Raw genomic sequence first — 13,693 nt, 5'->3', positions numbered from 1 at the left:
GTTGCAATAGAGCATCTTTTCCATCTCTTTCTGCCACTCTCTGCCTACATTTAAAAACTTTACTGACAGACTTTGCATATTAATAACCTCTCTCCAACCTTTTGCAAGATATCCTGGCCACTGATGCAGTTATCATGCCTAGAGGCTTTGCAATTAGCTATGCTCCCATACAAGACACCCATTCCTAGCACAAATTGCTCTAGGATTCTTTAGAAGCTGCTGTTGGTTGCTTCCTCTCCTCTTGGCATTCTTGAGTTCTTTGAGCAGAGGAAGGCAGCATGCACTTCTTCCCAATGGTTGATCCAATGGCAGAGGACATCCTTCTTCCTGGTGGCATCCTTCATTTGAAGGGCAGTTTAGCCCGAGTCCAGAAACCCTCTGGGTGACTTCTCATCCAGTTCCCCTGGACCCTGTTTATCCTACAGAGCACTAAATAGGCCATCTTGGGGACTTGAATGACAGGTGAAATATAAATCTAAAAATTATATAAGAGAGAGAGAGAGAGACATCAGTTCGGAATACTCCAGCCTTATTGGTACAGGGAAATAAGTGAAAAGAAGAACACAGTTGAAAGCACACCATTTAACTTGCAGCAGCCAAGCCTGAAACTTTTTTCATTGAAATCACAAGATAAATTATGCCTTATGAATTATTCATGCTGCTATTTGTGTCCTATTCTCTGGATGAAAGCAAGGCTGTTCACACCCTGCTTTGGCTATTCCTTGCCTTACTTCAGGAGGCACCTTTGGATGACACATCTTTCACAAATCTGACAAGCCATATTTCATTCAAATAAAATTTAAAAAGCAGACCAGTTGCTTTTCCAGCCCATCCTTGACAACCAGATGAATTAACAAATGTTCTGATCTTCGTGATGATGGGAATGGGATTTGTGTTGGCATTTCATATTGTATCATTTATTATACTTACCAACAGGAAAAAAAAAATACAGTGATCTGAAGAGAAAAAAAAAACCCTTTAAGAGACAAAGAGAAAAGAAATCCAAATAACTGTTTATGTGTGCCTGCATGTGTGTTACAGAAAGAAAAGTAATAGGAGAAGTAAGATTGATGAAGAATAGCAATGAAAGGAAGATACCTGATGAATCTCTATCTTCTGTGCAGCTGTTTAAATATGGGAATTCAACACCTACTTGGAATACAATTATATAGTGATTTTATAACTAGATACCAGTTTGCCCACTGAGAAATAATACAATATGCTGCAAATCGCATATTGTTTGTCACAGGAAAAAAAACAAACCCACTAGTGATTCTTATAACGAGCACTGCTTTCAATAGCATTTTATCTTATATTTTGCACTATTCTATTGGTACTTTGAAATCTTCCTGTATGTAATTTGTATTTTGGATTGTTTCTAAAATGTATATTTCACTTTCCTCCGCTAAGCGAATCCCAAAGTGATCCCGTTCATCTCTAGCTTAATTTATGTATGGAGATTCTCAAATCATCCAGGTCGTGGTTGTCTCAAAGGTGCTTTCTTTCCAGAAAGTCCAGTTGCCTTTTGAAAGAAAGCATCTTTAACAACAAGCATAATTTGTTGTTAAACTAGTTTCAAAACAGAGCAAAACAAAATAACTATTTCTACTCTCACTGCTAATCTTCCCTACTCCTTCATTTCCTAAAGGAGAATGCTAGTGAGAACCACAACATTCCCTTAGCCAAGTAGCTGCTCTGTGAAAGGTGGGTTAGATATACCTTCCTCCCTAGCAAACAAGGAAACAGTCTTATCCCAGTCACTTTAGCCCTTCTGCCAAGCAGTACTTGACTGAACAAAGGCCTCCTGCTTCTGCAGAAGATCAGATTTCACACATGCAGCTTTTCCCTCCATGTAGATAAAGAGATATGCTCCACCCCCAGTTTTCAGAAAAACTCCATGACATGAACCGCAGAAGAGGTGCCTAAAGCACCAGAGGAGGAGGAGGAGGAGGAGGACAAAAAACTAACCTGGGGAGAGATACAGGTAAATCTTTCTTAAGGATTCACTTCATGGCAATAAAAACAGCAAAAGATAGTTATCTTTCCACTCTTATATTGTCTGAAGATTGGCATTCTTCTTCTTCAGGGTGACCTGGTCACTCCTAAGTAGGAAAGTAGTCTACATTCCAGGGGTCTCCAACCTTGGCAACTTTAAGACTTGTGGATTTCAACTCCCAGAATTGTCTAGGAGTTGAAGTCCACAAGTCTTTAAGTTGCCAAGGTTGGAGGCCCCTGGTCTACAAGGCTGCTGTGAGGACTATTTGAGAAATCTGCCAGATAAAATTGCTTAGATGCACTCTTGAGTTGGTCACATGGAGCTGACTGAGGAAGAGTCTGATTTATTTAACTGGGAGGAGTTTGAGGCTGTTGGTTTTGAGAACATGCAATACATCGTGCAAAGGCAGGAACAGAACCAGAGATGTGGCCAGCATTGGACCACTGTTATTCATTGCTTTTTTTTCTCTGGTGAAGGAAGAACCGAACTGGATACCGTTTTCAATAAGAACAGAGCTTCTTATTAGAAAGATGACGATATTGCTAGCATAGTGTGCTTCTTCATGTGGGCCACCACTAATTAGAAAAACATCGCTCCAACACTTGTTTCACTTCTCAGGATCAGGGAGATTTGTGCCTAGATACCATGCTGTTGTTCATAGCATCATTACATGGAGATAGTATCTGTATGAAATGGTCCACAACCCACAGAGGCTCTCTTTGATTATAACTGGCTATCTGTGATGGCTTTCTGCCTTCCCTATGCCAAATGCTACACTAAATAAGCAACAATGGGAGACAGGGCTAGCTTTCTCCTCCTGCTCCCCTTCCCCCTAAGCAGACTCTGCTCAGTCCTGATGTCCAAATGGGCTTTCTTGTATCAATTAACTAACAAACCCGAGCGAGAGAATCCCCTCTACCCTGAAGCTGAAAAGTGCATTACAAGGAAAGTTTGTCTCAGACAGAAGCCAGAGGGGTGAGGCCGCTGTTGTAATTGTTCAGCTAGGACCGCACTCATGGTCACCAACAAAACAGGCTCTGTTCTGGCAAAGCCAAGATCAAAAACGTATAATTATGCCAAGTCAAATTTAAGCAGATCCAAGGCAGTCCCTAATCCTAGTCTGGGTACGTGCTGAGTCAAATACCAAAATATTTAGGGGGAAAAAGGAACCCTGAGTCCAGAGAGAGAGAATATGAGGCCAAGTAAGATGGCTAGGATTTTTGGTATCCTCTCCCTACTCCACAAACTCCCAGAGCCACACACCCACTCAGATTTACTTTATAATACAGCAAGTGATATGAAACCATCGATGTTTAGCATCTCTTCCTGCAGTGACACACTTTCCACTCTCTCGACTTTGCTTTTAAATAAAAGCCTTTACGTTTTCCTGATTTGTTTTCCAACATTCAGCTTTGATCCGTGAAATGCCAAACACAGTTCTCTTGTTAAGGGAAATGCAGTGTTTGTATTGCATTATACACAAATTTATTTGATCACTCCGCTGCCAATTTGCCTTCTATACTCTGCTGTTATTGGTTCTATCTTATGAGCAATAAGATCGGAAAGCGTTGTAACTGGAGCATTAGTTAACTACAATATGCATTACTTTACTGCCCTTCTTGAAAGGTCTGCATTATATTAAAGGGCCTCTATCAGCAATTTTAGTTTCTAGTGGCTAGAGCAGCGTTGAGAGACCTTTTTGGCACTGAGTGCCAAAATGGGAGCGTGCATGTGCAGGGGGAGGAATGCCCAAAACGGGAAGAGCAACTCCCCGGTGCACTGGAAACCAGAAGAGCAGCTCCCCGGCATGCATGCATGCACTGGGAAGCTGAGCTTCTAGTTTCTGATGCACGTATGCATGCCAGTCAGCTGGTCTTTGCATGCGCATGTGCACCAGAAACTGGAAGACCAGGTGGCCAGTGCGCATGCCAGGAACCGGAAGACCAGCTTCCCGGTGCACACACCAGGGAGCTGCTCTTCCAGTTTCCAATGCACGTGAAAACCAGCTGGCTAGCATGCATGCACGTGCCAGAAGAGCCGGAAGAGCAATGGACAACGGCTGGCTGGTGTGCCTGGAGAGATAGCTTTGTGTTCACCATAACGGGGCTAGGGAATCATGCAAAACTTAATGGCACCCAGAACAGTAAATCCTGATGCTGTTCTTCATTACCTAACTGCTTAGGAGGAAAACATTTGGCAACAAATCCTTGAATCAATTGAGAAACTGTATTGCTTCTAGCATAAATACTTATCTTTTTTTTTAGATTAGCATTTTTGGCATGATAAGAAAGTGGGTAAAAGTCCAGTTTTTCAGTGTGTATACTTTTAAAATAATCTCACTTTTCTTGTTTTTCTCTCATGCATCTTTATAGTAATATGATATTAAGAGTGATCAAATGAATCAATGTAATATAAAAACAGTTTATATATATATATTCTGTATTGACGAACACAATACAGAAGCCTGATGATGGCAGATGAGATTCTGCCGAAACATTGCTACAACTTTAAAAGCACAACTACAATGACGGGGGAAAATACCTGAACAAAGCTGAATACCATATGTGTGTGTGTGTGTGTGTGTGTGTATAAATGTTACTAATCACAGAGGAAATCAGACACAATTGAATGGAAGAGGGGAAAAAAACTTAGATATGCTATTTGGGCACGGAACTCAAACTTAATACTAAATGCTGAAAATATTTTTTTTAAAGTTCCATATAATAGAACTGAATGTGCACAAACAAAATCTGGAAAATATTTTTATCAACTAATTGGTGAGATTCATATCTTTATTAGATATATATTTTATCTCACTGAAATCAAGGAAAAAAACACCTCTCACTGCTTTTACTAAATTCAGTACATCCAAATCCAACCCTCTGGTTTTAAGCATATGCAATACCCCAAAGTCAGATGATGAAAACATTGCAAGAAACAATGACCTAATGCATTGAAAATTAGACCAAACAAAAAAAGATTCACATGGTTGTATTTAAACCATCTGATTATTTCAACAGAATAAATACCTTAACATTAATTCCAGAGCAATATTCAGCCAAGGCAATCTTAACATCACCTATGGAGAAATGCTACTTAGAAATTTCAAACCCTAATTCCTTGCTTCTTTTTTTCTTTTTCTTTTTTCCTCCACTTTTTTTCCTGTAGAGTTGCAATATTTCTCTTTCAGTCCCAGGCAATGGGAACTGTATGAATTGATTTATAATCAATAAACGTCACCTTCATTTATAGCCATCAGTAAACCTATATTGTTATAATCCTGCATTATTTTGCAATCTTAAAAATCATAATAAAACTTACATTGATTGTCATATACTATTGCCCAGTGGTGGGATTCAATTTTTTTTATTACCAGTTCTGTGGGCGTGGCTTGGTGGGCGTGGCAGGGGAAGGATACTGTAAAATCTCCAGTCAGAGGTGACGTTTGCTGGTTCTCTGAACTACTCAAAATTTCCGCTACTGGTTCTCCAGAACTGGTCAGAACCTGCTGAATACCACCTCTGCTATTCTCCCATGTTTTAAACGTAAAACAGCCATTTTGATCCAGTGGTTAAAGTACCAGGCTAAAAACCAGAAAATGGTGAGTTCTAGTCCTCCCTGAGGCCTTAGCCTTCATTTGTATAGTTTCCTGATCTTCATGGGTCTATACTAGAGAATATGGTTTTCATTGTAAAGATCTTGGTTTCAGTCTCCAGTGGAGACAATCTCCAATCAAAAATTATTTAAACAATGTATACAGCTGCCTATCTCCTCATAGTGACACTGGGTGTCACCTACTTCTACTACTATCGCCACCACCTCTGCTACAATATAATATAGTTTAGGCAACAGCCAGCTATATATTTACAAATACTTTAATGTAGTTGACTGCAAAGATTTATATGGAGACAATTCCAACTTGGTTCACAGGGAAAGCAGTGTGGATTGATCAGCTGAATATCCCCCCTCCCTTTAAGGAATGTGCTGCACTGTCTCTGCTAATTCTTACCTAAAAACTAAACCATCATTCTGCACAAGGATTCTTACATGATATCCCAGATTTTTTTAAAAAAAAAAAGTTTGAACCTTCTGTTTTCCAGCCTCTCTGCAACCAAGCAAACACATCCGTTGCATCATTCTCACAAATCCCTTCCTTTGTGACAAGGTAATAGGATATTTCCCTCAGGTCCAAAGTATTCCAATGTCAGAAGTGGTAAACAAAAAAACAGCAGGCCAAGGTAAATTTTCACTGTGATCCACTGGGAGTGAAGCAGACAACTCATTATTTACAAGCCCGGCACCCTTTTCCCAACACTCTGATCTAAAAACATAGCCACATGTTCCCTTGCGCAAGGGGCAAATTGCCAAAAGCCAGAAGTTAATGCTTTCCAGCAGCTCAGCAAGCTCTAAGATGGAAGACTATATGTGATTGGCAAGTGAAACATCCCAGGGAAGAGGGGTGTTATTTTAGTTCCACTAAACTTGAAAGAGGAACCAACAGGAAGGGGAAAAATTGGGTGTACTTGGGTTCTATGTGTGTATATGAGGGTATATTCACTGATATAAATGAGCAAAAATGTGGGGAAAATAGGGCCATCTGCAACTATATTACATGTGAGTAAAAGTAGAGGTGCTGATAACCTAACTTCAGATTGGTGGTTTTGCTTTGGTTAGACAGCAGTGAATGTTTCTGGACACATGAAAAGGTGAAACTTTTACTCCAAATAAAGAGTAATGCAGGTGATATACAAATTTGGCAGATCACCCTCCCAAACCATCCAAACATGATATATGTCAGGTTCAATTCCTTTCTGCCAACCTATCACAATCTGTTTTGATAGAAAAAGGATCCCAATTATTTGGTTTAATCTGATACTTTATATAACACATGTTATATATAAGCAAAAGGAACTCATCAAGTTCCTTTTGCTTTTGCTGACACAAGAGAATCCCTAACTCTAACCCTAACTATTATGATTTATAACAGGGGTCACCAACCTTTTGGACCTCTGGGACCACCAAATTCATAATTTTAGATCCCAGGGACCACTATCTGGCTCTGTGGGCATGGCCTAATTTGTGGGTGTGGCTTGGTGGTCATGTGACTGGCTGGGCATGGCTTGTATGTAAATATTGATATAAATATTGATTTTTTTTTATAAAAAAAGAGCAACTTTTACCCAAAATCAGGCAAAGCAGGCAGACAGATTGACTTGCTCACAGAATCACAGATTCATTCAGAAATCTATCTATCTGCCATTGACTTGCTCACAGAATCATTCAGTGATCTATCTATCTGTCATCAGCTAGCTCAGTCTCTCAAATTTGCTTGCCGTGAGTCTGCACTGAATTTGCTTGCAAGCAAACCTTCAGTCCTAAGGAAGGTTCGGCTGTGCTTAGCTACAAAGCAAGAAATCCAACCATTTCCTGCTTTCTAGCTAATCTAAATCTCCAGTACAGCAAAACAGATGATGGTCGGAAAAAGGAAAAATAGCAACTTAGCAGACAAGTTTGCTGGGTAAGGAGTGAGTGGGTGGGGAGGGTTCCCGCAGGCCATGTAGGCTGAGCAGCCTTGTGTTTCTGCGCAGCCTGGATTAATTGCTTGGGGGGGGTGCTCTGGGGGTGAGATTTCTCTGTGGCCCACCAAAATTTTCTCATGGTCCATCAGTGGGCCACGGCCCACCAGTTGGCAACCGCTGATTTATAACATTTTAAAGAGGCAATTTGACCCTAATGCTATTTCTTATTATTTTATTCAGAAATACTTCTGTTTTTGCAAATTGCTTTTCTGTCACCCACTCCATTTTGTTAGAGAAATTAGATGATAGATAGATAGATAGATAGATAGATAGATAGATAGATAGATAGATAGACAGACAGAGATAGATAGATAGATGATAGACAGAAGTCATATCCATAAAAGCAAAGGTGGACAGTCTGTTTTGGCTATGGGAACATCTGACATTTGAAGGGAATGCTTTGACTTAAACTCTCTCTAGTGGGTGGCAATGGGAAAAGGACAGGACTAAGAAAAAACTAAAATTAAATTAAGTTTAAATAAAGATGTAGAAAATAACAAATTATATGATTACTGCTGTATTACTCATTTATCTTAAGTCAAATTCACAGTATAATAGTAAGTAAAGCTGTCACTTTTGGGGTAATTTCCTTGACAATTTACTGGCAAAGCCTACTCACGAAATATAGTTCACTTCAGCCATTAAGTCAAATAGCATACAGTACTGAAATTATGAAATTAGTTAATATGCAAATATTTAGATCATAAATAAACAGGGAGTCCTACTTAATGGCTAGTGATTTTATGAACATTTATTTTATTTTATGAACAATGTTTGAAGTTACAAGAGCAGCAGAATGGGTGCTTCACAGCCTGTAAAACACTCGCTGCCATTGTCAATGGTGGCATGCCCTTGCCTGCTGCCATGTGACCGCATGATTGGGCAGGTCAACTTTATGATCCATCATGGTGTTCCATGCTCACATCACTTCGATTCGCAATGTCTTTCACTGGTTTCTGGTTAAAAAAACCCCACTCATTCAGATGAATAGGTTTGCTTAACAACTATTGCATTCACTTAATGACCACCATGTTCTCTTAATGACGGTGGTGGTGCTTACTTAATGATCACTGCAAAAAAGGCCGGAAAATTACTTCCAGTCCTATGGGTGCCTTAACTTATAACTGAAATGACTTGAAATTTTAGTTCCTCAATTACAGTCATAAGTCAAAGAATACCTGCAAAGCATGAAAACTAGCAGAATCAGTCATTATATTAAGTGCTCTTTAGTGAAGAGGTAACAAAATGAGTTGCATCAACTTGAACAACTAGAAAATACAAGATTCAATTGATTCAGCCTCTCTTCTTTTTCCTTTCAATCGTGCCTGATTCTTAGAGACTTCCTACACAAGTCCCTGCAATTTTCTTGGCAAGGTTTTTCAGAAGTGAATGTGTGTGTGTGAGAGAGAGAGAGAGTGTGTGTTTATGCAGGCCTTTGAATCTGTGTTGACTCCTAGAAACTGCCTGGATAAGTTCCTGCAATTTTCTTGGCAAGGTTTTTCAGAGGTAGTTTACCATTACCTCCTTCCTAGGGCAGAGAAAAAGTGACTGGCCCAAGGCCTCCCAGATGATTATGCAACTAAGGCAGGACTAGAACACATGGTCACCTGATTTCTAGCCCAATGCCTTAACCATTAAATCAAAGTAGCTTTCAATTTTTATTACATTATAGTATAGTGACCTTGATCTATTTATTTATATTATTAGCACAAGAGCACAACTGACCAATACTGTCTTTTGAAACCTGCCCTGACACCTAGCTTAGAGTCCTAGTGAATGATCACTTAAACATGAACCAGCAGTGTGCGGCAGCAGCCCAAAAAGCTAATATAATCCTGGGTTGTACAAACCAAGCCATAGAATCAAAATCACGTGAAGTGTTAGTACAGCTTTATAAAGGCCGCCCCTGGAATATGGCATCCAGTATTGGTCACCATGTTACAAAAAAGATGTTGAGACTTTGGGGGGGGAAAGTGCAAAGAAGAGCAACAAGGATGATTAAAGGCCTGAAGACTAAAACATATGAAGAACAGTTTGGGGTTTGGCTAGTTTACAGAAAAGAAGGACTAGTGGGGACATGATAGAAGCATTTCAGTATTTGAAAGGCTGCCACAAAGAGGAGGGAAGGTCAATTTATTTGCCAAAGCACCAGAGGGCAGGATAAGTAACTCAAGGAGAGAAGCAATCTGGATTTAAGGAGAAACTTCCTAACAGTGAGGACAAATAACCAGTGGAACAACTTGCTTTCAGAAGCTGTAGATGCTTCATCCCTGGAGGTTTTTTAAAAAGAGACTGTACAGTCAGTTGTCTGAAATGGTATAGGCTCTTGAGCAGAGGGCTGGACTGGAAGACCTCCAAAGTCCCTTCCAGCTCTATTCTGATTGATTGATTTTTCTTTAGCACTCAATATTAAGATGGAATTAACAGGCTAATATTTTATCAAACAGAACCAATGGCATGAGTGTTTTTTCCTGGTAGCTAGAAAACTTCTCTCCAACTTCTGGAACGCACCATGGAAATAGCTTGTGAAAATAAACACTTCCAGCTAGGGAAAAGGCAGAGCATTTAGACCTGCAACCAGCTTCCATTTCAAGGTTAGAAGAAGAAAAAACCCTAAGAGATTAAGTCACAGGAAAGCAGTTTTTGGAGCTGCTTGGCATTTTTGGAATTTTGAGAGCAGGCTATATGGGCCCCTTTCAAAAATAGGTACGGGTAGTCCACATTTAGCGACACAAATGGGACTGGAAACTCAGTAGTTAAGCAAAATAGTTGCTAAGTGAGGCCACAAGTTTATTATTTTACTTCAGCTTTCCTTTGCTTTACAGATCTGCAAAGGTTGTAAATGTGAGGATGGGTCATAAAGTTACTTTTTCAACACCATCATAACTTTCAACAGTTGCTAAACGACGCAGTTGCTAATAGCTGCCCGTATTCAAAATTATGATGATGCTGAAAAAGTAACTTTATAACTGGTCTTCACACTTAAAAACAGTTGCAGCATTCCCCAATCATCATTTGCATCCTCTTCAGCCAGCTTCAGGCAAGCAAAATCAGTTTAGAAAGCTGGCAATAAAATTGCTAATTGTGGTCACACAATGACTCACTGAATGACTGAGTTACTTAGTGACAGAGTTACTGTATCTAATTACAGTTTCTAAGGATGGACTACCTGATATGTGATAAACTTGTTCCCTGCCACCCTTTCTAGAAAATTTCTAGGAGAATAGCAATAGCACTTAGACTTATATATTGCTTCACAATGCTTTTACAGCCCTCTCTAAGAGGTGTACAGAGTCAGCCTATTGCCCCCAACAATCTGAGTCCTCATTTTACCCACCTTGGAAGGATGGAAGGCTGTGTTAACCTTGAGCCTAGTGAGATTCGAACTGCCAAATAGCAGGCAGCCGCCAGGCAGCAGAAATATCCTGCAGTACTGCACTCTAGCCACTGCGGCTAAGAATGTTTGCTTTACCATTTATTTTCTGTAGCAATTCCACAGAACACCAGACAGTTCTACAGAAGTATACAAAGCACAATCCACTGAAAAATTAGTAAGAGCCTTAGCAAAAAAACAGACTTCAAAACCAGGCCTTATTTCTTCTCAAATGGCTTCTTGAAGAACTCTGTTTTCAGCTGCTGCTGGAAGAAGCTGAGGTCAAAACTAGGTCTGAGTTCCAGAATGAGGCCAGTCCAAAGGGCTGGAACTGTTCCAGAAAAACAGCTCTTCCAAGCTTTGGCCTACACCTCTTTAAAGTGGGGAACCGCTAGTTGCTTTTCCCAGCAAGATTGAAATCATCAGATCAATTATAAAGAGCAGGCACAGTTCTAAAGGGCTTTGTGGGTTAAAACCAGCATCTTCACTTGCACCTGGAAGCCAATCGTGGGCCTCTAGCACAGGTGTAATGTGCTCCCACCATCAAGCACCAGAAAATAACTGGGCTGCTCTATACCAGACCATGTAAATCATCCAAGTGGTTTTGAAAGGTTGCTCCTTATAGAGCAAGTTGCAATAGTTTTAAAAATGTTAAGCAATAATCAGTTATGTCTCCAATCTCTTGTTTCAAGCAGTGAGAGTAGCAAAATTGAAAAAAATTCTAACACTCTCCCCCTCTCCCTCCTTCGCCCTCTCTCTCTCCCCCCTTCTCTCCAGTGTGACAGTAGTTCAGTTGAACTAGAGCACCCTTTCCTGTGAAAAAAATAGCTGTAATCTAAATGAAATTTAACCCAAACTTTTAAATGATTCTATTTTCTTACATATGCTGAATTTTCATTTTCAAACTTTTGGACACTTCCACAGTACAATTGGTTATAGGATGCGCACGTTACATTGGATGAAATTAAAAGCTAACACTGAAGAAAATGAACATAGACACATGCACACACACACACACACACTTCTACTACTCCCCTCTATTAACATTCTAATAATAGGTCAACTGAGATAAAAGCATTCCACAAATTACAATGTTTATCTGATATAATTGATGTGCTTTTACTGTTCTAAATTTATAAACCACCATCACTATCATATCTTGGTTTTCTCAGAAATAATGTTTCTCCCATTCTCTCTCCTTTTTTTCTTTCTCTCCATTATTCCCCAGGATATGTTAGATATGTCAGCAAATTAAGCCAGAATCAAAATGATGTCAATGATTAAGAGAGATCCCTTTTTCCTGAAAGGATAAGGATCCAGCATCACTCACCCATCGTCCCTGAACAACAGCACCACCTGCTGGGCAAACAGCTAACAAGTAAATGTTGATTCTAACACGGGTCTTCCTGAGTTGATGGAGAACTCAGTTGCCGGTTCAAAGCCATAAATATCACCCACCGTTTTTATTTTTATTTTTTTGACAAAAATGCTACTGTAATAAAAGTATTTCCATTTTATTTTTATTTTTTTAAAAGATTGGATACAACTGCAGAATACCTTATGCCACCAGACTTGAAACTCTAGACCTAGAAAACCTAGAACTACGCTGCCTCCGGTCCGATCTAAATATAGTATATAAAATCATATATTGCAATGTCTTACCTGTCAATGAATACTTCAGCTTCAACCATAACAACACAAGAGCAAACAATAGATACAAACTCAAGGTTAACTGCACCAAACTTGATTGCAGGAAATACGACTTCAGCAACAGAGTGGTCAATGTCTGGAATACTCTACCTGACTCTGTGGTTTCTTCCCCAAACCCCCAAAACTGTAACCTTAGACTTTCTACTATTGACCTCACCCCTTTCCTAAGAGGTCTGTAGGGGGCGTGCATAAGCGCACCAACATGCCTACTGTCCCTGTCCTATTGTTTTTTATTTTTCTTATAAGTATCTGTCTCATGTATTCAAAACTATATTTATTCTTATACCTGTATCTTGTAAGTGATTGACAAATCAAATAAATACTAAAATCTGTTAAAGCTTTGGAATTCCTAGGAGTAAAGGCAAAAAGAATTGTTAAAAGCAACTCATGATTTTTTTTATTTCAGAATGGAAGAAAGAATATATTAAAAATTGGTTACTGAGATTTTACTTCTTGAACCAATTTGTGCCCTGCACTTCTCAGATTATTTTAAAATGAAGTTATTTGCAACCTTGAATCAAGAGCCAATTTCATCTATTTTTTTATGAATAAAACTAAAGTATAGCAGAAAGTTTTACAAAATCTTTCCAATCTGATACAACCACAGAGATAACAAAACCAAGCCATTTCTCTTACAAATTCTTTGCTCACAAAAAATGAAATGACATCAATCAATTTATATTTTCTCTCACTTCTAAAGATCTTTTTAACAGCTTTACTGTATGGTGCATCTTTTAATTTTTTAAAATGTTACAAGCTGCCTGGAGTCAGCTAGCTGTGAGTAGGGAAGTTATGTAAATATGTTTAATAAATAAATAAAATAATAAATCAGAATTATCACTTCAAGAAGGGAGGATCAATGGTATTCTAAAACCAGGTCCAGATAATCACATTTAACAAATGGGAATTTATTAATCTTTCCAACAACAGCAACAAAAATCTCAGGGTGCTTTTCTCAGTTTCAGTATCAACATCAGTGGGTTATCTTAATTTCTGAAAAGTTAGAATATGCCCTTTATTAATATAAATGTATAC

The 13,693-nt window shown here is 39.1% G+C and overlaps 1 long non-coding RNA gene across 1 annotated transcript; it reads left to right on the top strand.

The window, feature by feature from the left end:
• Nucleotides 1-3,971: 3,971 nt before the first annotated feature.
• Nucleotides 3,972-13,175, top strand: LOC148132993 (uncharacterized). The gene is made up of 3 exons (XR_015747024.1): nt 3,972-4,139; nt 4,261-4,309; nt 12,177-13,175. It is a non-coding gene; the product is annotated as an uncharacterized LOC148132993 (long non-coding RNA).
• Nucleotides 13,176-13,693: the final 518 nt, after the last annotated feature.

The sequence above is a fragment of the Notechis scutatus genome, chromosome 1 (assembly GCF_049901735.1).
Source record: "Notechis scutatus isolate UNSWTSFEM ecotype Mainland chromosome 1, rNotScu1.2, whole genome shotgun sequence".
NCBI lineage: Eukaryota > Metazoa > Chordata > Lepidosauria > Squamata > Elapidae > Notechis > Notechis scutatus.
The sequence above is the reverse complement of the archived record's forward strand: the minus strand, read 5'-3'. Positions and strand labels throughout refer to the sequence as shown.